The sequence below is a fragment of the Polypterus senegalus genome, chromosome 3, assembly GCF_016835505.1.
Source record: "Polypterus senegalus isolate Bchr_013 chromosome 3, ASM1683550v1, whole genome shotgun sequence".
In the NCBI taxonomy this organism is placed as follows: Eukaryota; Metazoa; Chordata; class Cladistia; order Polypteriformes; family Polypteridae; genus Polypterus; species Polypterus senegalus.
The window spans coordinates 151,727,811-151,752,896 of record NC_053156.1 but is presented as its reverse complement, the minus strand read 5'-3'; the positions used below and the strand labels follow the sequence as shown (position 1 = coordinate 151,752,896).

At 36.8% G+C, this 25,086-nt stretch overlaps 1 protein-coding gene across 2 annotated transcripts in view; it reads left to right on the top strand.

Moving 5' to 3' along the window:
• Positions 1-21,475: 21,475 nt before the first annotated feature.
• The window catches only part of snx14 (sorting nexin 14), a 217,900-nt gene continuing 214,289 nt past the window's right edge, over positions 21,476-25,086 (top strand). For both annotated transcript variants that reach the window (XM_039748070.1, XM_039748069.1), the window contains exon 1: positions 21,476-21,708. The gene's annotated coding sequence lies outside the window, so the exon portion shown is untranslated. The remainder of the gene's footprint in view (positions 21,709-25,086) is intronic.

Genomic DNA, 25,086 nt, shown 5'->3' with positions numbered 1-25,086 from the left:
TTTTGATTTACTTCAAACATGTTCCCTTGTCACATGAAAAATAGTACCAGGACTATGTGATAAAGTGATTGTTTACAGATTCCTTTTGTTATCACAAACATGAATCGGAAACATGGAAGATGTGGATTGATATTTTACAGCTGTCTTGATTTGGATAAATGGACACATTTGGTAAGGTAAGGTTTCCTCCATGCCTCGTACCCTTTTTTAAAATTCTGTGTGGCAAATGCATAAATACAATTTTTTATAAAGAAAAACCCCAAACTTATCCTTTGAATTATGGCATTTAATGGCACAGACATGATTTGGACCTCGTGCTGTCATGAATAAGTCAAATGCACCACATTTCGGTGCCTTTTAATCGTTGTGGACTTCTAAGCAAATATTTACACAATTTGAAAGCTTGTTTTTGTTGACTGTTTCATTTTCCACACTGTGTGCATAATAGAATTTTTTTTTTCTGTGTGGTCATCTTTGGTAAGGTCGGTGTTGTCAATATATGTATACGTGTGTGTTTGCATGTATGTGTGTGTATATTACAAATGCATGTCCTAGTCTGTGTGTGGATTTGAGACAAGTCTATTGCTCCTATTTAAGTTAAATTGATCTTCATTTTGTGAATACTTAATGTTACGCCATTGGCCATTGTTGTATTGGTGGCAATTGTACATTGGTGGTAGTATCATATGGAAATGTTACAATGTCTTAGATTCTGATTTTTTCTGCTTTATTGAGTAATTAGATTACATGACATTAAAAATATATTGTGTAAGCTGCTGTTTTAGACATTGTGTATTTAAGACAAATGAATGGTGTTACAGCTATGGCCTGTTTTTGTTTAAAATATTTAAATTTATATTTGTCTTAAACCACTATCGGCTGCACATGGTGCTGAATCTAATCAGCAAATTGATCAGTAATTTAAACCATTTTAGCACCGTCAAATTAATTTCCTTCCACATTGTCCTTAATGTAAAACAGAGGGGAGTAATGCATTCAACGGTTGGTTTGTTTATGCTCTTGGCTAGTTCATACCTTTTGTCTGGTTTAAGATATCACTGGTATTCTGCTGCCTATTTTTACTCTCCTGAAATTGTTTACTTTTTGAAATGTGATTTTTACAGTGAACCAAACCACAAGTTTATTTATTTATTTTTTTTTTGGTTTTCTCACTGGAAATTTTCTGACCCATTTTGATCCTTTTGGTGTTTATAATACAGAATGAATTGTGACTACCCGTGCAAGGTGCAAAAGGAAACATGGATTCCTATCGTCGTTCATAGTAAGAGATCATCATTTGTCTGTAAACTACAGTCCTCAAAGTGCAATGTTGTTGCACCGAGTGGAATGGCAAACCTTAGAGTAGTTTTCTGCTGTGGTGTATGAAGTGAGCATTGGTAGGGTTGGCACAAAAGATTTCTGAAAGGTGATTTTTATAATACGGGTTATTTTACAGTGAAGTTGCACGTTTAGATTGTCTGGATGTAGCAGTGGTGCTGCCCAAGGTGGTTGTAGTTAATGAAAACTAAAATAAAATTAAAACCAAAATGAAAAACTAAACTAAATTATTAAAGTAGCTGGAAAGACTTAACCAAAATAAAGTTATTTTTCAAAATAAAGTCATTTACTAAAAATGTTTAGATTTCATCATAACGGACTTGCACAAGAGCTAATCTGGAATGCAGGGGTCCCAGAATGAATCAATGTTTTTGAATAAGTATTCCCACTGTTTTATTAGAGTTAAATGTTACAAGAGCTAAAGACCAAGGCAGCACCACATGCCGCCCACATATACTGTACAGTATTTATGCAGTGAACGGTAGCTGATGATGGAGGGCGGATGTTGACTCAGCATATGCAGTGACAGAGTAAACTGAATGAGGGTGCCTAAAGCATGTGAAGAAAGCAATTTGCTGTATGATCAACAGTGACATTTCTTCAGGAGCTGATAGTGACAGCATGATAGATTCTAGTTTAAGTGCTAGTGAAACGTACCATGGTGGTGATTTTTGCTTTGAATATGCTCAGTGGCTTTCGTTCACTGGATCCCCAGGGCTCAAGAGAGAAGTATTAGATGCAGATAATCCCTTATAGAACTTCACCCTGTTCATAAATGATTGCATGTCACTGTATTTTGGGCTTAGTCAGAGTTACAGCTATATATGCTGCAACTAATCCAGCAGCACACAATAAGCCAAATTCTAGGCTACATAAGAGTTGATTTCCATTATGATGAGCTGCCACTTTCCTTTGAATTGCACTTCTTGTATATCAAAATGTAAGCACCTGAAGTCGGAATGTGCTGGTCAACAAAACCTTTGCCATATGGAGAGAAAATTCACAAGTGAGTAACGCTTCAGTTTATTTCTCAGGAGACTGTTTTGTTGAAAATAATTCACCTGCCGTTTCGCACACGATTCTTTTTGAAATTAAAATTGCACTGATTAAGAGACTGACAAGGTCAATAATACAAGATCAGCATAATGTTGCTGACCAATCACTTTTGCTTTAAAAATGGTAATTTAACAACAAAGGAATACAAATGTGAATTTCTTGGTTTGACAATGTCTCTACTGCATTATAGGTAGGCAGGTGAAGAGAGCCTTCCAACTGGTGAAAAACTAAATGTATTTTTGTATTCTGTGTTTAATTTTTTGGTTTACATTCACAGCTAAGAATTCTTGATATTGTGAAAATCTGGTGGCACAATTGTTTTAAAATTTGTCCCCCGGTTTTAAATGTTTCTCTCAAAAAGGGGAGTTGAAATATCGTACTCTTGTATGACAGGTGTGTCAATATTGCATATTGTTGCAATAAGCTGGCACCCTGTCCAAGGATCTTTCCTGCCTTGCATCCAAAGCTGCTTGGATAGGCTCCAGGTTCCCTGCAAGCCTGCTCTGGATAAGTTGGTTTAGAAAATGTGAGCATATACTGCTCCTAATCTCGGATGTTGTTGTTTCTTTAGGTTTGTGGCTGTCCATACACCTATTACTTGATCGATCTTTGCTTATTAAGGTGTGTGTTCTTAAGCACACATTCAGTGTCATGGTTAGGGGCAGTGAGACTTTAATAGCCATGCAATTTCTTTGATTCCTTCAATACAGTTTGGTGTGTTCTGCACATTGATTCAAGCCTAAGATCCCTGTTCTTCCTAAGCCCCATGATTTTCATGATCACATCTTTCAGAACACAGAATTTATTTTTTGAATTTATTTTCATGCCTGCAGGAGGCAAATTTCCTATTATAAATGTTTTGTTCCTAAATCAAAGATCAATATGTGGCTGGTAGAAAATAAAACCCTGTATGGGTGATTTTTGAATACAAAATTGAAGGCTTTAATTGTAAGCATGTTGTTTTGGAGCAGGAAATGTTGTATGCTGTAGACATTTAGAGAAAAAAAAACCCTCAAATCTTAAAATTCACCCAAATTTCAGTAACATTAAACTCGTATCCAAACACGTTCAGTGTACAGTTCTGTCTGATTGTGACCTAAAACTAAACTCCATAGTAGCTTTTTAACCATACCATAATTACTGAAGTGTGTGTGTGTGCGCACGCACGTATATGTGTGTATGGATGTATATTAAAAAAATGATGAAGGTCTTTGTTAAATAAAACCTAAATTAAAACTAAAAAATACACCTTGACAGAAAACTAAAACTGAATTTCCAAGTAAGGTCTGAAATAATATAAAAATAAAACTAATGTAAAGTATGTTTTTGTCTAGGCAGCAAGGTTTAGTTTTGCCTGTGCAGCAGTAGTAATAGTTGAGAGAATTGGGGATGTGAAAGGACTGCAATCAAATCTGGCCAGTAATGGTAAAGCTAAAAATCCCTGAAGATGGTGGAAAAAATGCAGTGTCTTGCTCCCATAGAACATATCAATACAACCTATTATGACAGTAACCGTAGCCCAGCCAGCACCAGTATCAAACTTGAACCGCTACCATTTGCATAATAAATAGTTTGTGGTTTGGAGTAGGAGAAGCTTGTGTGTGCGCAGTAGTGCATGCAGTACCATACAGTGAACATTGTGTTTATTCTGTCATTTTACATTACTATATTTAATCATTTTGAAATTGAACCCAAAGTTTCAACAATACTGTTTTATCTAAATAGAGCTGTTATCTACATCTGTTTAAAGCAAATATACTCGACCAAAGAAGGGTGATGATTGGCCAGGGTTAGTTTAACTTGACAACATACGATCTAGAACTATATCAGAATTAATCATAAAATCTTGGTCTCTTTAAATTTAACATAAACACGTCCCCCTAAGATGATAAAGGTTTTTTTTATTTCTTCCATCTTTCTCGTTAATATTTTAGGTAAATGGCTTAACCTTATGCTTTAAAAGCTAACAAAAAAAGAGGCTCTGTGTAATTTAATAGCATTATTCAGAGATACAGTTTGTACACAATTCTGTGTTCGTGATGACGAAAAGTGCAGCAATAGATGCCCCAACCATCTTCAGTTGGTTTAATAGGTCCTGAAAACTTGAGATTCTTACTACAGGCTGAAGTTAAATATTGCAGTGGGTTGAAGGCTAGCTAGCTAGTAGACATTAAATCTGAACCAGTTTACATGAATAATAAAAGTGTTTTTTTTTAGGTGTTTAATTTTAAAGTTTCTTTTAACTTGGCAAATGTAAAGGATAATGCGAGGAAAACTACTTTCACAAATGCAACAGAAAATAGTTGTATGTTGGGTTATTTCATTGTTTCCCTTCAGGTGAAAAAAAAAATTATAAATAAATCTGTTTTTTGACGGCATCTGTGTGGCCTCTGCAGCTCCCTCTGGACCCAAGCTTCGATTAAGCGGTTCCAGGGTCTGTTTGATTAGACTGTTTTAAACTATTAATCATACTGGGAACAGCATAAAGACAGACTACAGCAGGGATTTTTTAAAAATGTATAAATAACAAATATATCTAAATATGAATAAGTATGACATTACAAATTAACTTTTGGAATGAAACAAGTAGTTTGGAATCACGGACTACTTCTGTTTCACTATTGTGAATGGAGAGAAAGAAAAAAAAACACAATCTTTAGCATCTTTAGGTTGTACAGTGATAAAACCAGTAAGCAAAGTTTAAAATAAAGTTCCAAAATACAGCAACTTTATGGTGTACTGGAATTATCATAAGTAAATTGTGTCCTAGCACAAACATGCTGTAGTTGTTCATGTGGTGGATTAGCTTAGTACACATTGGTGCTCTTGTTCAGTCAGACATTTTAGATTCTTCTGACATGTAATTCCTGTTCCGTCACCATTAAAATGGGATGATGTGGATGGCTGAAATCAGACACGCAACTAAAATGTGTAAGGCTATTGACTAGAATGGCAGTTATACAAGTTTACAAACATTTGCCATATTAAATATTTCAGTTGGAAATGCTCAGTCGGGCACCTGTCATTCACTTTCACTGCTAGTATATGTGGCTACAATTTACTTTTTCTAAAAAAAATATATTTTTTTTAAATTAGAAAGGAATACTTTTTTTCAGGTCGATTTTCAGTAGCAAAAAACCATGCAGTATTTTGTGAGACTAACCTGCTGTTCTGTTTGGACATGTGGTCTGCTAGGGCAATAAAAGGGAGCCAGCAGTTGACGTTTACTGTAGCGCCGAAGGTAAAATTTCAGCACTGGGTAGTGTCTTACCTACCCTCTTTATCCTGATTTGTGTTTTTATTACACACATATTGTACAGTCAATTGAAAAAGTTTGCCGGCGTAATTTCTTTTCAACAAAAAAGATAACGGTGTTATGTCTGTCTTTTCCTAGGAACATCTGCGTTCTGGGGTGTTTTCCGAACCAAGATTTTTAGCGAAGCAGTATTTACTTGTATGAAATTAAATCAAATGTGAAAATCTGGCTGTGTAAAAATTTAGGTCCCCTTGTAATTTTGCTAATTTGAATGCATGTAACTGCTAAATACTGATTACTTGCAACACCAAATTGGTTGGTTTAGCTTGTTAGCCCTTGAACTTCATAGCCAAGTGTGTCCAATCATGAGAAAAGGTATTTAAGGTGGTCAATTGCAAGTTGTACTTCCCTTTGAAGAGTGACAGCATGGTATCCTCAAAGCAGCTCTCAAAAGATCTGAAAACAAAGATTGTTCAGTATCATGGTTTAGGGGAAGTCTACAAAAAGCTGTCTCAGAGGTTTAAACTGTCAGTTTCAACTGTAAGGAATGTAATCAGAAAATGGAAGGCCACAGGCACAGTTGCTGTTAAACTCCGGTCGGTAAAGACAAGAAAAATACAGGAGCAGCATATGTGCAGGATTATGAGAATGGTTCGACAACCCACAGATCACCACCAAACACCTGCAAGAACATCTTGCTGTAGATGTATCTGTACATTGTTCTACAATTCGGCGCAATTTTCACAAAGACCTTCTGTAGGGCAGGGTGATGAGAAAGAAGCCCTTTCTGCACGCATGCCACAAACAGAGTCGCTTGTTGTATGCAAATGTTCATTTAGACAAGCCAAATACATTTTGGAACAAAGTGCTTTGGACTGACGAGACAACAATTGAGTTATTTGGTCATAACAAAAAAAGCGCTTTGCATGGCAGAAGAAGATATTGGGTTGAATTCAAGAAAAACACCTGCTACCTCCTGTTAAAGTTGGTGGAGGTTCCATCATGCTGTGAGGCTGTGGGGCTAGTTTGGGGACTGGGCCCCTTATTAAAGTTGAGGGTGATGAATTCAACCCAATATCAATAAATTCTTCAGAATAATGTTCAAGCATCAGTCACAAAGTTGAAGTTACGCAGGGGTTGGATATTCCAACAAGACAATGACCCAAAACACAGTTCAAAATCTGCAAAGGCATTCATGCAGAAGAGAAGTACAATGTTCTGGAATGGCCGTCAGTCCCCTGACTTGAATATCATCGAAAATCTATGGGATGATTTGAAGCAGGCTGTCCATGCTCGGCAGCCATCAAATTTAACAGAACTGGAGAGATTTTGTATGGAAGAATGGTCAAAAATACCTCCATCCAAACACTCATCAAAGGCTATAAGAGGTGTCTAGAGGCTGTTATATTTGCAAAAGGAGGCTCAACTAAGTTTTGACGTAATATCTCTGTTGGAGTGCCCAAATTTATGCACCTAATTTTGTTATGATGCATATTTTCTGTTAATCCAATAAACTTAATGTCACTGCTGAAATACTACTGTTTCCATAAGGCATGTCATATATTCATAAGCCTAGAGATTCTGGTCGAGGAGGAGGCCTTGGAATAATTCATTGTAACAAATTGCAAATCACTCCTAAAAATTTAGGCAACTTTACATCCTTTGAGGCATTCATTTTAAATATTAAAACAGATTCCAACACAATTATAGTGCTAGTCTACAGACCACCAGGGCCATATTCATTGTTCATGACTGAATTTAGCAACCTTCTGTCTGATTTGGCTATAAATTATGATCACGTAGTTCTGATGGGGGATTTTAATGTACACATTGATGTGGAAACTGACACTTTTAGCAAATGTTTTACTTATTTGTTAAATTCAGTAGGATTTTTTCAGATTGTCAAAGGTCCAACTCATAATCATAACCATACATTAGATTTAATTATAACTTACAAAGTTGAAATTCAAAATTTAAATATTACTCCATTAAATGTAGTTATTTCCGATCACTTCTTAATTACGTTTGATTTAGTTCTGCCCATGCCAGCGCACTCGCAGATTAAAACAAAGACAGTGCGACATCTAGATTGTAATTCTGCTTCAAAATTTATAGATACCTTGAGTAAGTCGAGTGTAATTGTGGAAAACCATTTAGATCAGTTAACATCAAATGTAAACGTGGAAAACAATTTAGATCAGCTAATATCACATTATAATGTGACCTTGAGAGATGCTCTGGACACAGTGGCTCCCCTAAAAACAAAAGTGATCAAAGCACATAGAAACTCTCCCTGGTTTAATGAAAATACTCGAGCTCTTAAATTAGAGTGTCGAAAACTGGAGCGCAGATGGAGAACAACAAAGCTACATGTCTTTCAAATTGCATGGACAGAGAGTGTTAATAAATATAAAAAGCCCTCTTTAAAGCTCGCTCAGAATACTATTCTACATTAATAGATAGCAATAATAAAAATCCTAGGGTACTTTTTAGAGCAGTGGCTAAATTAACAAATGGGAATTCAGATCAACAGTGCAAAATACCAACAGATATTAGCAGTACAGACTTTATGAACTTCTTCAATGAGAAAATTAAAAATATAAGATCCCAGATCTCAGCATCACAGTACAAACCAAATACTAGCTTAGCAGACCCTGCTGCACATTGCATTCAGCACTTTAATAATTTTAATCCTGTAACTCACCAGGAAGTCTTAACTTTAATTACTAAAATGAAGCCCACTACTTGTTCCCTAGATCCAGTGCCAACAAAACTAGTAAAAGTGCAATGGATGTTCTTGCAGCCTATTCTAACCATTATCAATAGTTCATTACTGCATGGCACAGTACCTGATGCACTAAAAGTGTCAGTCATTAAACCTTTACTTAAAAAGTCAGACCTAGACCCACACATACTAAATAACTATAGGCCTATTTCAAATTTACCATTTCTCTCTAAAATACTAGAAAGTAGTCACCAGTCAGCTTCAGTCACACCTTACGTTACAATTTATTTGAGAAATTCCAGTCTGGCTTTCGCACTGGTCATAGTACAGAAACGGCACTAACACGGGTTGTAAATGACATTCTGATATCCTCTGATGAAGGAAATTCCACTGTAATTATGTTGTTGGACTTAAGTGCAGCATTTGACACCATTGACCATTCTATTTTACTGCACAGGCTAGAAAGCGATGTTGGGCTTACAGGCCCGTGCTCGCTTGGTTCAGTTCTTATTTATCAAATCGATTCCAGTATGTACAGAAATGTGCAGACAGTACTCCATCATTATACACAGAAGTTCAATATGGTGTCCCAGGGCTCAGTACTGGGACCTTTACTGTTTTCACTTTACATGCTTCCACTGGGATCTCTCATTAGGAAACATAATGTTAATTTTCACTCGTATGCAGATGACACCCAGTTATACCTTTCATTTAAATCAAATGAAGTTTCTCCGATGTTGTCTTTAATTAGTTGTGTTAGTGAATTAAAGGAATGGATGAATGAGAACTACTTGTCTTTAAATACAGATAAAACAGAGATGTTAATTGTTGGAGGGAATGACGCTGATCACAGCAATATTTTGTCGTCATTTAACTCAGTTGGAATCCCAATTAATTTTACTGAATCAGCCCGCAATCTAGGAGTTATCTTTGACTCTAGCATGTCATTTAAAGCACATATTACAAAGTCGTCCAAAACATGTTTTTCCATCTTAAAAATGTTAGGAAATTAAGGCTTTCTAAATAAACAGGATTGTGAGAAATTAATTCATGCATTTATCTCTAGTAGGATTGACTACTGCAATGCGGTGTTCACTGGCTGTTCAAACTGTTCTCTATACAGCCTCCAGTTAATCCAAAATGCACTGCAAGAATTATTACAAGAACAAGAAAATATGAACACATAACCCCAGTTCTTAAATCTTTACACTGGCTCCCAGTTAAGTTTAGGGCAGATTTCAAAATCCTCCTTTTAACATATAAAGCATTAAATGGCCAAGGTCCGCTTACTTGTCTGAACTTATCATGACTTACAAACCTGAGCACATTAAGATCTCAAGATGCCGGTCTGCTTAGGATTCCAAGGATTAATAAAATAACAGTGGGAGGTCGAGCTTTTAGTTACAGGGCCCCTAAACTGTGGAATGGTCTTCCTGCTTCCATAAGAGATGCCCCTTCAGTCTCAGCCTTTAAATCCCGGCTGAAGACTCACTACTTCAGTTTAGCATATCCTGACTAGAGCTGCTGATTAACTGTACATACTGCATCTCTGTTGTTAGTCATTAGCACTATAACATAAGTAACATGATAATTATATTTGAATACTAACCCTCACCTATTCTGTTTCTTTTCTCGGTACCCAAATGTGGCAATTGGTGCCACGGCCCACCTGCCAAGTTGTTTGCCTGCCTATGGTAAAGTCATCCCTGATGGAGGATCACAGGAATCATGAGAAAGAGGGGTCCTTTCATCGGAGCAATGTTTCAGCCGTGGCATGGCCAAATGGGGAGGCAGCTAGATGGATGAGGTCTCCAGGACTCTAAAAATATCCAAACCTAATTATGTCATATCATCTACTGTTAAACCGTACTTCTAAAATTTTTATTATTATGCTGTCTTAAGGAATTGTTCTATTCTGTGTATTGTATTGTATTGTATTGACCCCCTACTTTTGACACCCACTGCACGCCCAACCTACCTGGAAAGGGGTCTCTCTTTGAACTGCCTTTCCCAAGGTTTCTTCCATTTTTCCCTACAAGGTTTTATTGGGAGTTTTTCCTTGTCTTCTCAGAGAGTCAAGGCTGGGGGCTGTCAAAAGGCAGGGCCTGTTAAAGCCCATTGCGGCACTTCCTGTGTGATTTTGGGCTATACAAAAATAAACTGCATTGTATTGTAAAAATAAACTGTATATTACAAGGAAGTTGCTACTTTGAAAGCTCAGCCAATGATAGACAAAAATCCAAAGAATTAAGAGGGGTTCCCAAACTTTTTCATATGACTGTATATTTACTACTTGCTGTCTCTCCTATGCAAATTTATTTTGCAAAAACCAGACCCCCACTTGGGGTTGAGCCTTGACTTCAGTAGGATATGCCTTCATTAGAAGGCAGCACTACACTGAGATGTCACCACACACCCTGAGTAAACATTTACCCTACTTTAATAAGTTAAAATTGTAAGACAAAGGCAGTAAGATATGCTCTTTGTACTGTTTGGCTTTAGACATTGATATGCTATATTAAAAAAGGTCATGTTTTAATAAACTTTAAATCAAAAGAGGAAGACATGTTAAATGTTTAGCTCATGATTTTTAAGGTGGTTGTCTGATCCCTGCTTCAATGAAAAGCAGTAGTAATTTATCTGTACATATACTGCGCATATCAAATTAAAATTTTCATGACTTTCAAGCACTTCTTCCCTAACTTACAGTTCAGTTGATATGCTTTATCAACTTTACCAACATTTAACAGAAGACAGTCACACATGGGTGTGCATGGTATATAAGTTAATGGCTATATAACCACCTTGCCACCTAACCTAGTATGCTGGATCAGGCTTTTATTGGATGCGTCCTCATTTAATGCTGGCACAGTGTTTTAGTGTGCATGAGAGACCCCAGCATTTCAGCACTTGAGTGTTTCTATGTGTTTGCTTCAGAAACGTCCACGTCTGCATTTTGCAGCTTCTGAAATTTTCAGTTGGTTATATTCTCTAATAACATTTAGGGATATTAATAACATCAATCACACAATTTTTCCTTTTTATAAATATTCAAAAAAAGCTACTGATCAAGTACAAAATGGAAGCATGTTAGTTGATTCACTGTTAACTTCTGCTTTTTTATTTTTATTTCCTTTCAACTAAAGAAAAATAGGTGTCAGTCAAGATCTGAGAGACTGAAAAATGCCTGTGGAGTTGAAGCTTGGGTTTTGTTATGGTGCTGAAATCTAAGCCCTACTACTACCAGTTCCTGAGATTGCACACACAATAGTGAGGTATTGGGGCCATTTATCCTAGATGAAATGTTCCTTTAATTGTGGGCATTTTACTTTTAAATTATGAACTTGGTTGGAATATAAATGCAGCCACTATGAAGGAATTGACTTTGAGGCCCCAGCCTAGGCAAATTTTTTACAGTCCATTACTATTGGGATAATTTCACTGATTTAAGGTTATTTCACTCTTTTTTTTTCTTCGTCTTTTGACTTTACAGTAATGATGAGGGACAAACTGGTGACTAACGAAAATCGATTTAACTAAAATTCTGTCCATTATAAACTGCCCTATCTATTTTGTTAGTGGCTCTGCTCACAGCTTTACCGAGAGGTTTGGCTCATATTTTACAATTGGCACAATTGTGCATGGTTATCTTCATGCAGGCACTGCTTGTTGTGGTATGTTAACATGTAGCTGCTAACTGATATATTCAGGCACATAGCAATACTGTATGTGAAAAAGAATGTGTTAAGGGTAGTTGCTGAACTGCAGAAACTAACAGTTAAGTACAGAAATCTGCTCAAACACACATGCACACAAATGCAGGGGTATACACCTCTGGATGGACTATTGTGCAGGGTGGTCTGTGGCAATTCTGCTGGATGCCAGCTACTTCTGGACTTTCATTCAGACTTCATTCCCCAACTATCTCATGTTGATCCTGCAGCTGCTTTGTCCCATCTCTTCTCACCACTTGCGCTGTTCTCCAATTTGTTGACCCTTACTGAAAACTAAGAATGTTTGTCACATGCACAAGGGTATGTTTTAGTCCTTCCTAAACTTTTATTCTCAGTTTGCTAGCTAATGTTCACTCACCTATTTCATGCTTTATTTTAAAAATATGTCACATTCAAAGAGATCTTCCAAATCAAACATCTTTAACATGTTGCTTCTCCTTTGTGGGTGGTGTTTAGATCCTCTTTCCCTTTGTTGTTAGTCCTGTTAGGATCTTATCTAGCCATTTTCCTCATCATTACTTTGGTTAGGTGATGGCCGATAGTCCTGGAGTTAGGAAGACCGTGTGATTGCACAGGAGAATTAAGGATGCTTCATTGAGCCATGATGTCCCATATCTTTTATGCTCTTTCACAGTTTGTGACACAACAGCATGGCCCAAACAGGAATTATTCTGGTAGTTCTAACAGCCAGTCTCTGCCTGATAAGCGGTCATCACACCCCAGCTGTTTGACATTTTTCCTAAAAGTGGGCTGGCAGCAGTCAGACCTGAATATCTCTGGGGAGGTGGAGGACTTGGGTATTGTAGTTAGGCACTAAGCAACCAGATGCGTTAGATCAGGGGTACTTGGCTGTGGTCCTGGAGGTTTGCATTGGCTATAGGTTTTTTGCTTGAAACAAATTTGTATTTAGAACCCATTTATTTGCTGCTAAAGCAATATTGTTTTTGGGATTGGTTTTAGTTGACTCATTTGTTTTGATTCAGAACACCTAATGGCCTATTGTAGTTTTAAACAACTTGCATTAAGGTCTTAATTGTTGACCAATGTGCATCATTAATTATCTGTATTGATACAATATTTTGAAATAAATGAGAGAGATGGGAAGGACTAAGAGGAACAAATCTGTTCTGGACCTCAAAACATATGGATAATGTTCGAAAATGAAAAAAATCTACACTGTGAAAGAGTGGTCTTGGAAAAAGCAAAGCTTCTAATTACAAAACTGGTTGGAGTAAAAACCTGCATTCATTGCGGACGTCCTGTGCCACGTTTAGAGTATTTTAAAAACAAAAATGCAAACTGTTTTGCAAAATAACAGCTAATTGTGTTTTTGAGAGTAATTTTACGCAGTGTGGTAAAATTTACATGATATATTTTTACAGCTTAGTATTAACTAATGAGAAGAAATTTTAAAATAGGGGTCTCGTGTTAACGTTACTTGTGCTTGTAAAACGTGTGAAAGTCATTTCTTATACAAAAGTTGGGACTGAAAAAATGTGAAAATTGGCTTGGCATTCCAGCAGAATTTTATTATCAATAAGTCCTATTTAGACATTTTTGTTGCAATTTTAGCAACTCTAGGCAGCAGGAAAATGATGTGAACTGAAAAACTTTTCTTTGCTCATTTCAACGAAGCATCAGTCAATTTCTGATGTTCTTACACTACTTATGTCAGTCTATTGACACATTCTCTTAGTACAGCTGTCTTCAGTGCTGTTGACAATGTAAATTTGTTTCTGTCTTTAAGAAGGGGGTCCTGTGTGTTGGGATGACAACTGTCAATGGCAGCGTTTTCCTACATTTCTGATAAAATAAAAGAAGCATGAGTTCAGCCAGTTCAGCTCGAAACATTAGTCATGCACATTTAAACATCACATATTAATTGTATATTAAATAAGTGAAAGAGTGCCTTCTGTTTACAAAAGCAAATTAATTTCCTGATAGTGCCTTTATTGCAGTCTGTGCAGTCAATTGTGCAGACTACATTATGAAAATCAAAACCACTGCAAACTGTTTGATTTCACCTTGCTTACCTAGACGGATGTGTGTGGATAGAATCTTACTCATATCATCCCTTACAGATGGCATGTCACAGCTCAGGGGTGACTGCAAGATTCCCAACTGATCAGATAGTTCACGTTGCCAAATATAACCTACTGTTGTTAAAACCTGTATTGGAACAGGGACTGTGTGATTTCTACATGATGTAGGCTGCAGTTCATCACACCACTTCACTCCAAGAAGATGGCTCTAGAAGGTCTAAATCTGTTTGTAAGATATATGACAGATTTTATGATGAGCTTAAATTGCCACAATTCCTGAAAACTCACTTTAGCCTGTCATTGATGCTATTCTCCAAAAGGTCTAACGCTGCCTTTGCCAAATATGTCGTACTACACACAGCACAACTTGTTTCTTTGTTTTTTTTTTTTTTTCTTCAGGGGATGGTGGGTACCCCCTTGGAGCGTGGCTCCTCATAACACACACCAACCTGCAATAGGAAATCTATTGGGAGGCACTCCTACTTGTGGTCAGTGATAGCATGAATCGCTGGTTCATTAAAAGGCAGATTTGGTGTTTGAACTTGTTGTGAATGGCTGACCAGACCTTGTCCCTCAGAACATCAATGCAATGCCAATTTAAAGATGTTTGCATGTTGCATGTCAAATGTGAAGAGACTTGTATGTACTTGACTTGGCTTTTTTTTTTTTTAACAAGTTAGGTAAAATCATTTGTAATATTTCACAGTTCTGCATGTACAGAACTGCATTACTTCACATGCTGTGTTTCCATTAGTGTGTGCTACCTGATGGCACATTGCTATTGTTCCCTGCATTTGGCTGCTGTCACTAGCCTTTAGTCCAGCAAAAAAATGTTTTTGCTTTTATCCACTTCAAGGTCACATTCACTGAAATTTTGTCTTCTCCCTTCTCCTGTGGTTTGTACAAAAAGTCTCTACTTGGGAACATATCCAAATTTGTATGGTGATTAGTTCATGAATATTCAAAAGAAGCATTGTTTTTAAGCCATACATGGTTACTGATGGAAGGTGATGGGAAGTGGCTAAAACAAGTGCAAGAGTGTGTAGTTTTTAGGTTGATTTAAGATTTAGAAGAAAACTTGGCGTAGCATACGTTTGGTTTTATGCATCTGTTTTGTGTGTGTGTGTGTGTGTGTGTTTGTATACTCCATTTTTGCCTTTTGAGCGTAAGCAGACTTTTACTGTGGAATCTAAGTAAGGTTTTATATATGAGGCCCCTGGTCATTCAGGATAGTCTAGCTTGTCAATCCCTATTCATTCAACTCTTGAAACACAAAAGTGAAGATTTTAAATTTTCAAAGTATTGTTTTGCACTACATTGTTCAGGCCCTTATTCCAACAGTCTGTTTTCGAGGAGTATACATCTTGCCTGAAGAAGGAGCCCAAGTTGCCTCGAAAGCTTGCATATTGTAATCTTTTTAGTTAGCCAATAAAAGGTGTAATTTTGCTTGACTTCTCACTACATTCATAATGGCTAACATGGTACAGCACCCTAGTACTAGAAGTATATACTTTAAATATTTGTGTGAAAATGACCTTTATCCAACTTTTCTGTGCCCCTTTATGAAAATTAACAGCTGCCATCTCTCACACACCAATTATCTTCAAATTCTTTTAAACTTCGTGTCATCTGATCTTTTAAACTCTAAACTTTGCAGGAGTTAAATTGATTCAGCAGAAGTGTGTCAAGAAATGCTACTGGAGCTCCTTTTATAACAACAGCAATACGGCTGCATGATGCCTCACTGGGAAAGCCAATTCAGAAAGTTTCCTTTTTTTTCTGTTTCATTTTCATTTCAGTGTGTGTTCAGACTAAAGTGTGTGTGTAAATATGGTATATGTGTATACATATTTAATTAATGAGTTTTTGTAAAAAGCCAAATTTCCCACTGCGGCCAAATAAAGTTGTATTTATCTTCCTTGCCATAACAAACAGTCCTACAATTAGTGTAACAGTCTAACCAGCAGCTCTTATTTTGTAATAAGACACCAAAACTCTTTTCTGTATGATGTTTCACAAGGAAAGCACAGCAGATCAAACTGATGCAGCTATGGTGGTTATGTTGGTACACCTGTGCTTCTTTTCTAAAATGATGGTGCAGTCTCATCTCTTAGCACCTTTTTAAATACAAGTTACTTGCAGGATCTGATTTTTAGAAGATGATTCTTAATGAAAAAACATTACCATCCATAAAGAATTTTACCATTAGATTTCAGCCAGTGATTAAACATCTTCCTTTATTATTGTTTAACTTGCTTTATAAAAAGGAAAGGGCCTCAAAACAATGTATTTTAAAAAATTAGCTTCAATGGTGTTCAGCAATTAAAAAACAAAAAATAAATAAAATAACCTCCTCAAAACAGCTTAATCCAGGCTAGGGTCATGGAGATTGTAGCCTGACAGCACTGGGCACACAGCACTTCTCATATTTATTTCCTTTATGTTTATTTAGTTCTGGAAGATGAATTTAATTCCTTCATTTTTCCTAAATACACTGATAATCTACTGTATATTACGCACAATGCAATGCAAAGATGATAATCTACTGTATATTACGCACAATGCAATGCAAAGATACTTTAATTTACTGTCTTTCCCAATAGGCACATCTTTATTTAAAGATTGGCTGTGTGCAGGTTTTGGTTAATTAGAAACCAATTACTACTCAAGTAATATTTGTGTGCCTCATTTTAGTTACCTAGCTTATTAAGATTCCAAAAGCTTAATTATTTTAGTCTTAAAACAACTGGATTCACTTTAATTGCCTCGTTTTCTTCAAGAAAAGTTTCCAATTAACAGTGAGATGAAAATTACCCACAAATCATTTGCAAGATTTTCTCAAAAAGGAAAGCCGAGCAAAATGACACCTTTTATTGGCTAACTAAAAAGATTACAATATGCAAGCTTTGAGGCAACTCAGGCCCCTTCTTCAGGCAAGATGAAGAAGGGGCCTGAGTTGCCTCAAAGCTTAAATATTGTAATCTTTTTAGTTAGCCAATAAAAGGTGTCATTTTGCTTGGCTTTTCTCTACATTCATAATGGCTAACAAGGTACAACACCCTAGTACTCAAAAAGGAAAACAAACCTGCAATCCATGTAGGTGTCCTGTGACATCAGGTATCATGATGTTAGCAGCAGCTCATTTAAGTCCTGTAAGTTGTGAGATGGGGCGTCTTTGGATCAGACTTGTTTTTTAGCACATCCCACACATGCTCACTTATTGAAATCGGCAGCACCCAACATCTTCAACTCTTTGTCGTGTTCCTTAAACCATACCTGAATATTTTTGCAACGTGGCAAGGCACCTTTATCCTTCTGAAAGAGTCCACTGCTATCAAAGAATACTTTTGCCTTATAGGGGTGAGTGTGGTCTGTAACAATCTTAAGGTAGGTGGGTGGTTTGTAACAAGGTAACATTCGCATGAATACCAGTACCCAAAGTTCCCCAGCAGAACATTGCCCTGACCATCACAGTGCCTTTAATGCCTTGCTGCCTTCTCACAGTGTGTCCTGGTATCATCTCTTCTCCAAGAAAAAAAACACACATGCACCCACCAGCTCCACATGATCTTAAAGAAAACATGATTTATCAGACCAGGCTTCATTCTTTCATTGCTCCATAGTCCAATTGTGACACTCAAATGCTCATTGTAGATGCTTTAGATGGTAGATAGTGGGCTATCTTGCCGGTCTGTAGATGCAGCCCCAAATGTAGCAAGCTGTGATGCACTGTATGTTCTGAAACCTTTCTCTCATGACCAGCATTACATTTATTAGGAATTTGTGCTACAGTTGCTCTTCTGTGAGACAAGACTAGGCAGAGTTGCTTTCGCTCACTGCACACATCGATGAGCCTTGGGTGCCCATGACCCTGTTGCTAGTTCTACAGTTGTTATCCTTGTCCCATTTTTGGTAGGTACTAACCACTGCATACTTGAGACACCCCAAAATACCTGCCATTTTGGAGATGCCCTGATCCAGTTGGCTTGCCATCACAATCTGGCCCTAATCAAAGTTGCTCATATCCCTATATTGTCCATTTTTTCCTGCTACTAACACACCACCTTCAAGTACTGATTGTTGATTTGTAGCCTAATATTTCCCACCTCTTGACAGGTGTCACTGTAACAAGATAATCAATGGTGTTCATTTCACCTGTCAGTGGTTTTAACGTTGTGCCTACTCCATGTATTTTCTAATATTAAAACTGATGTTTAAAGCAATATAGTTATTTTAATTGATAAGATCAGAATAGAGCTGGAAATGAACACAGTGATAAGTAACAACAGGTAGTAGCATATGAAACCATTCATTACAGGTAAAAACATTACATCCAGACCCAACTTTCTCTTGGTACCGAAACTGAGAAGAAGAATTTGCAGCTTATTTCAAGTTTACAACAGAGAAGAACTGAGACTATTTATTGACTCATCTAAAAGAAGCCAAAAAGGAGTACATCTTTATAGTGGTAATAAATCCACAAAATGGGTTGCTCAGTCTATGAATTTGAAAGAAGCCTATGAGAACTTTGAAAATCCTGAGAAAATTAACTCCTCAAAGCATTGTGTATCTTACTAGGTCAACAGCCAGGGAAAAAATGCCATGTTTTCTCAGGGCCAAGAACTGACTTTGTGTTCAGAAGTAATGGCCAGCTAGAAAACAAAGCTACAACTTGGTGCCAAAAACATAATAGTCCTAGCTTTATGGATCCAGATAAAGTGCTGTTTCTATTGGTTCATAATAAGTTTGCTTTAATGAAGCAATTTGTCAAAGCCCTATCAAAAAATGGATCCTGTCTGATGTGGCCGTGTCTGAAGTTCAGGGTTTGTCTGAGGCTAAATTACAACCCCAAATCAGAAAAAAGTTGAGATGGAAATGAAAATGCAAACAAAAAAAATGCAGTGAAAATTAAAATCTTAAATGTACTTTGAATTTTATTTCATCGCAGGGAATATGAACCCATCCATCCATCCATCCATCCATTTTCCAACCCGCTGAATCCGAACACAGGGTCACGGGGGTCTGCTGGAGCCAATCCCAGCCAACACAGGGCACAAGGCAGGAACCAATCCCGGGCAGGGTGCCAACCCAACGCAGGAGTATGAACCCAAGATATTTCATTTGTTCTCTGGTCAACTTAATTTAATTTGTTAATATACATCCATTCCTGCATTCCAAAAAAGTTGGGACAGTAAAGCATTCACCTGTTTATAATGTTGTCATTCCTTCTCACTACACATAAAAGACGTGTTGGCACTGCGGATACCAAGTGATAAAGCATTTCAGGTGTTATTTTGTAACCATTTTTTCTACAAACACATCTTGAGGAGTGTGTCTTCGACACATTTTTCATTTCAAAATTCTCCACACATTCTCTGTTGGGGACAGTTCAGGACCTGTACCCTCTTCTTCCACAGCCATGCCTTTGTAATGTGTGTAGAATGTGCTTTTGTAATGTATTGTTGAAAAATGCATGGATGTTCCTGGAAAAGATGTTGTTCTGAAGGTTGCATGTGTTGTTCTAAAATTTCAATGTACTTATCTGCATTAATACTGCCATCACAGAGGTATAAATTATGTTTGGAAAGGGCACTGACACAACCCCATACCATGACAGACCCTGCATTTTGGACTTGTTGTTGATAACAGTCTTGATGGTCCTTTTTCGCTTTTCTTTTTTGGTCCGTACCACATGGCATCCAATTCTTCTAAAAAGGATCTGGAATAATGATCCATCTCACCACAATAAATGTTTCCACTGTGTGATGGTCCATCTCAGATGCCTCATAGCCCAGAGAAATTGACATTACTTCTAGACATGGTTAACATAAGGCTTCTTTTTTGCACAGTACTACAGTGAGGATTCTTTTGTCATCAGTATGGAGGTTTCCCAGTGTGTTCTTTCTTCTTACTGATATTCCAGACAGTTGATTTAGGTAATCTTATGATTTTACTGATGTATCTTATTATTTTACTCTTGTTTTTCAGCCAAAAAATGGCTTCTTAGACTTCATTGACACAGCTCTTGTCCTCATGTTGAACAATGGCAACTACAGACTCCAGAGGTTTGGAAGCAAGCCTAGGTATCTTATGCCTGGACTAAGAAGCAACAAAACCCACCCCATAATCGTACACACTTGTGACACCAACTGTCCCAAACTTTATGGTGTCATTTGTACATGTTGTGACAGAAACATATACAAATACCCTTAAAGTCTGCAATGTGCACTTTCATTACGTCTGAATTGTTTGATTTGTAATTTTAAACTATGAGCAGAGGGGTAAAACAAGAAAATAAATGTGTATTTGTCACAAACTTTACGAAGAGCACTGTATGACATGTCTTCTTCTAAACTGCTGTTGGGGTCTGAAAGGCTTGAGCCCATCCCAGCTACCATAGGGCATTTTTAAAATATATGTCTAAAAATACTAGGTTACCTAAATATTTTCATATTAAATAGATTTTTTTACTGTATACATTAATACATTGTGTATATTACATTTCAATTAAATTTCTTTTTAATCGTGTACATAAATGTGACGTGATGGAAACATTCCATTTTGTATCGTGTTCATAAATGCAAATACAAATAATTTCGTAATTAAAATTAACTTTCATGAACTTAATTTTGCAGACCTGTGTTATTTTTAGTTTTTTTTTTTTTCTTTTTTATAGAATTGTTTGGTTAAAGAAAATGCAACCTTATTTTCAGTTACACAATAATGAGCTGGGTCCCACATAAACACAACAGGATACTAGAACTTATTACTGATTTTAATATTGGCAATTGAAGCAAATATGCTGTACAAAATGTTCAACTTACTTCGCTGCTTTCATGGCAGACACTATTCAAAGCAAACACGAATAGGACACATACCGGCGAAAGCAGACAGACTACATTGATTTAGCGCTGAAGTAACATGCACCTTAAGTGTGCATTTTTGATTTTTAAATTCACGTCATATACTGTACCGTATCTTAAGTCAAGGCTAAATAATGTGTAAAAGAACTACAATTGCGCGCCTCCTACTGGACAATCGGAGCCCACCATCTAAAGTCCACATGTCATATGCTCACATGATAAAAAAAGTAACAAACTAGGAAGGATGTCACATAATTTTCAATAAATTTACAAATAAACCTCCGTACTTCTGAATTATTTATATCCAGCGCCATTATTCCATTAAAGCATCTCTTGCCTTAGGAGAACTTGCTCCAAAGTGTTTCCAACCAGCACCAGCCACAACGTCAAACGCTCGCTTGTGAAAAATAAGTGCGCAGCCGCTGTTGGGCCTGATTAATAGGAAGTTACGTCAGAATGTTGTGTCACATGCGCACACTGGTTAAGGGAGTGCAAACAGGAAATGCAGTGGCTGCTCCTATCATTGTAAAAGAAAAATAAGATTTTGTCTGCGAGATGCATTGGGAAGAAAAGTAATACGCAAAATCTAACAGAAAACCTATTATCATGGTTTTACAAATGATGCGTTTTAAGCGACACGTTACTTACTAAAGTTTTTTTCGGAACAGGCAGAGTAGCAGCTTGCAGAAGAAAGGTACGGACACCTGACTCTTCTCTTTTCGTTCGAGGTTAACACGGTTGCTATGTGTATGATGCTGTACTATTTTTGCCACACAGCTCTAAGTACAAAACGTTGACAGTATATTGCAGTAGTGAAAGAAGATTAATATATTTGTGTAAAGAATTAATTTCCATGTGGAAGTCTGTTTGCATACGTTGTATTTGCAGAATTAAATGTTTTACCTTGTCTCGTATGTATAGCAACACTTCTGCTATAAAACACATGGAAACCATATTTTATTTTTTATATTTGGCCTATTCAACTCAGTGTCACAGAAATATTTATATTGTTTAACACAAAGAATAGAAAAATCTGGACCAACATGCATTTAATCATTAATCTTCTTTAAAAAGAAATCGCTTAGCCGCCAGTTCAGAAAGTGCGTATATGGAAAGATACTGCCAGTCTCATCTGTACTGTCGTGGAGGTATTATTGTGGGTGTCTCTCAGATCTAATTTGAGATCTCTCATAATATGTATTATATAGAGCTAGTGCTCCACTGTGAATGTTGTGCTGTGATTCTTTATGATTATCGTCCGGCCACTGACTAGCTACGTTATACTTTTTGCTAACTGTTTGGTTATCTGGAAAAACTGGGCACCTAGTGAATGTACATAATTAGGAAATGATTTACAGAGAACCAATTATGCTTCAAATGCGATTCCACTATCGTGTACTTCTCTTCGTCATTACTTTGCAAATAAGGATTGCAGGGCCTTTTGATACGGTCGAGGTGAATTATGTTTACAATAATGACAGTGACAAGGCTTTCGGTTAAGTGTAGCTTGACTATTGCATTTTCCCCATTAACTTTACATGAGAATATACCTTTTACCCCGTGTATTGTTCCTTTTAAATCAAGAGAAATTTGTTGCTGCACGTGAAAGACCACATGCTTATTATCCCACGGTGGCATCGTTAGGGGGCAATGAAATGGCCAGGTGAGCAAACCACGGAGAAACACGAGGCCAAAACAAGACCAACTGCAGTTTAGTTACACTTGGTGCTGAGCGGCGAGTTTATCTGAGTACTGAGACCGCATTTAGACTGGAGGATCATCTCCTCTAAGTACCGTACTACGCAGTCTGGTCTTAATCTGCTGCTGGTAGTGTACTAGTTCAGCCTCGGGACTGACCCATAAATACCCCTCATTGTTATTACTTAAATATTTTACCCTTGCTAATTAACAACTTTGTGTTGTTCATCATTCAATTTAACTAATTAACGTACCATTCAAATATAATTTATTAAAAACGGTTTATTTTCTTAAAACGGTAAGACACACCCGGTATTTAATTGCTTTCTATCTTGTAAACCCCTTCCACAAATAATCAGTATGTATTGTTTTCATTTCTGAGGACTTTGTATGTTTAACCCTTGCATAATTTATATGTTCTACATAATTAATGTGGAATAAAGTTTTAATTATGAGCATGTTTAAATGTAAAAACATTCAAAGATGATTAAAACAAGTATTTAATAGATGGTAATAAAGTTATATTATTAACCATGAAAAAGGTAATGATGAACATATTTACAAATATTATTAACATAACTAATGATTACTGAGCCTGTGTCAGAAATGTAAATGCAGTGCTTGTAAAAAGTATTTTCACTCTTGTTAGTTTTCACATTTTATTATTATACATCATTGAAACACAGTGGATTTAGTTTGGCTTTTTTTTTTTTTTTACATTGATCGACACAAAAAAGACTTTAATATCAAAGTAAAAATGGGTCTCTGCAAAGTGTTCCAAATTAGAAAAATAAAATGCAAAATAATTTATTGCTTAAATATTCACTCCTTCAAGTAAGTATTTAGTAGATGCACCTTTGGTACAGTAGTTATGACAGCCTGAGTGCACATTTCTTTATCACTTTTGCACATCTCGACACTGCTACTCCCTATTATTCTTTGCAAAACTGCTGCAGCTTTGTCAGGTCGTATGGGGACTGCCTTTTTCAAGTCCTGCCACGAATTCTCATTTTGATCGAGATCTGGGTTCTGATTCTTCCACTCCAGGACATTAATATTTTTGTTTTTTTCAATCATCCCTCTGTATCTTTGGCTTTTGACTTTGGGTTGTTTTTCTGCAGGAAAACAAATCTTTTCCTAAGGCATGTTTTCCCTGAGATTTCCCAGAATTTTGCTGGTTCATTTACCCTCTACCCTCCCAAGCTTTCTGGGTTTGGCTGCAGAGAAGCATCTTCACAGCATGATGCAGCTTACACCATGCTTCACTCTCGTGATGGTGTGTTTTTCATAATGTGTAGTGTTTGGCTTATGTCAGATGTGGCATTTAATCTAATTATAGAAAAATGCAATTTTTGACTAATCAAAACACATTTTGGTCTCATCAGACCATAAAACCTCCTTCAGGCTGACTTCAGAGTCTCTTACGTGCCTTATGGCAAAATGTCATCTGTTTCATTTTTAATAGTGGCTTTAAAATCTTGTTGTTTGGTTTTTAAAGCCTTGCATGGTCTTGGTCCAAAATACATCTATGACCTCCTTCATCCCTATGTGGCAGTGAGAGCATTGAGGTCATCTGGACAACTACTCCTTATAGTTCCAAGATCTCGGCTGAAGTCTAGGGAAGACAGAGCTTTCTTAGGTATTGCTAGTAGGCTTTGGAATGACCTGCCTTTCCACATCAGGTCTTCATCTTCTGTCAAGGTTTTTAAAAATCAACTTAAGACCTGCTTGTTTTCTTCCGCCTTTCACTTTGTATGATGGGATTAAGGTGGATGTTATAATTGGTTGTTTTATTAATCTGCTTCTGTATGATTGTTTGCATTGTGTTTATTTTATTACTTCTTTGTACATCACTTTGGTAATTTTTCTCTTTGCCACTCTCCCATAAAACTATAATTTGTGAAACACCCAGGCAACAGTTGTTGTATGCCCAGTTTTGCCAGTCTGACCCACAGTAGCACCCTCCTTTGAGTTATTATAGGTCTCTTGGTGGTCACCCTGACTAACTGCCTTTTTGTACAATCAGTAAGATTTTGTGGACAGCCTGCCTTAGGCAGATTTACAGTTGTACCTTATCCTTTCCATTTCTTAATGATTGATTTAACTGGACTCCAATGAATGTTCAGTAACTTATGTAATTACTTGTGTTCATCACCTGACATGCTTTTGTAATCACCTTTTCATGTAGTTACATGGGTTGTTCTATTGTCTTCATTGTGTCTATTAGATCATGATACTGATTCACCACAAGTTGGAGCTTCCAGATACAAAAGCATTTATACTAAAATCAATTGAAATCTCTTGACTATAAACAGGTGATCCCCTTTAGCTAACTGTGTGATTTCTAAATATGTTGCCTGCCGCAGTGATGATT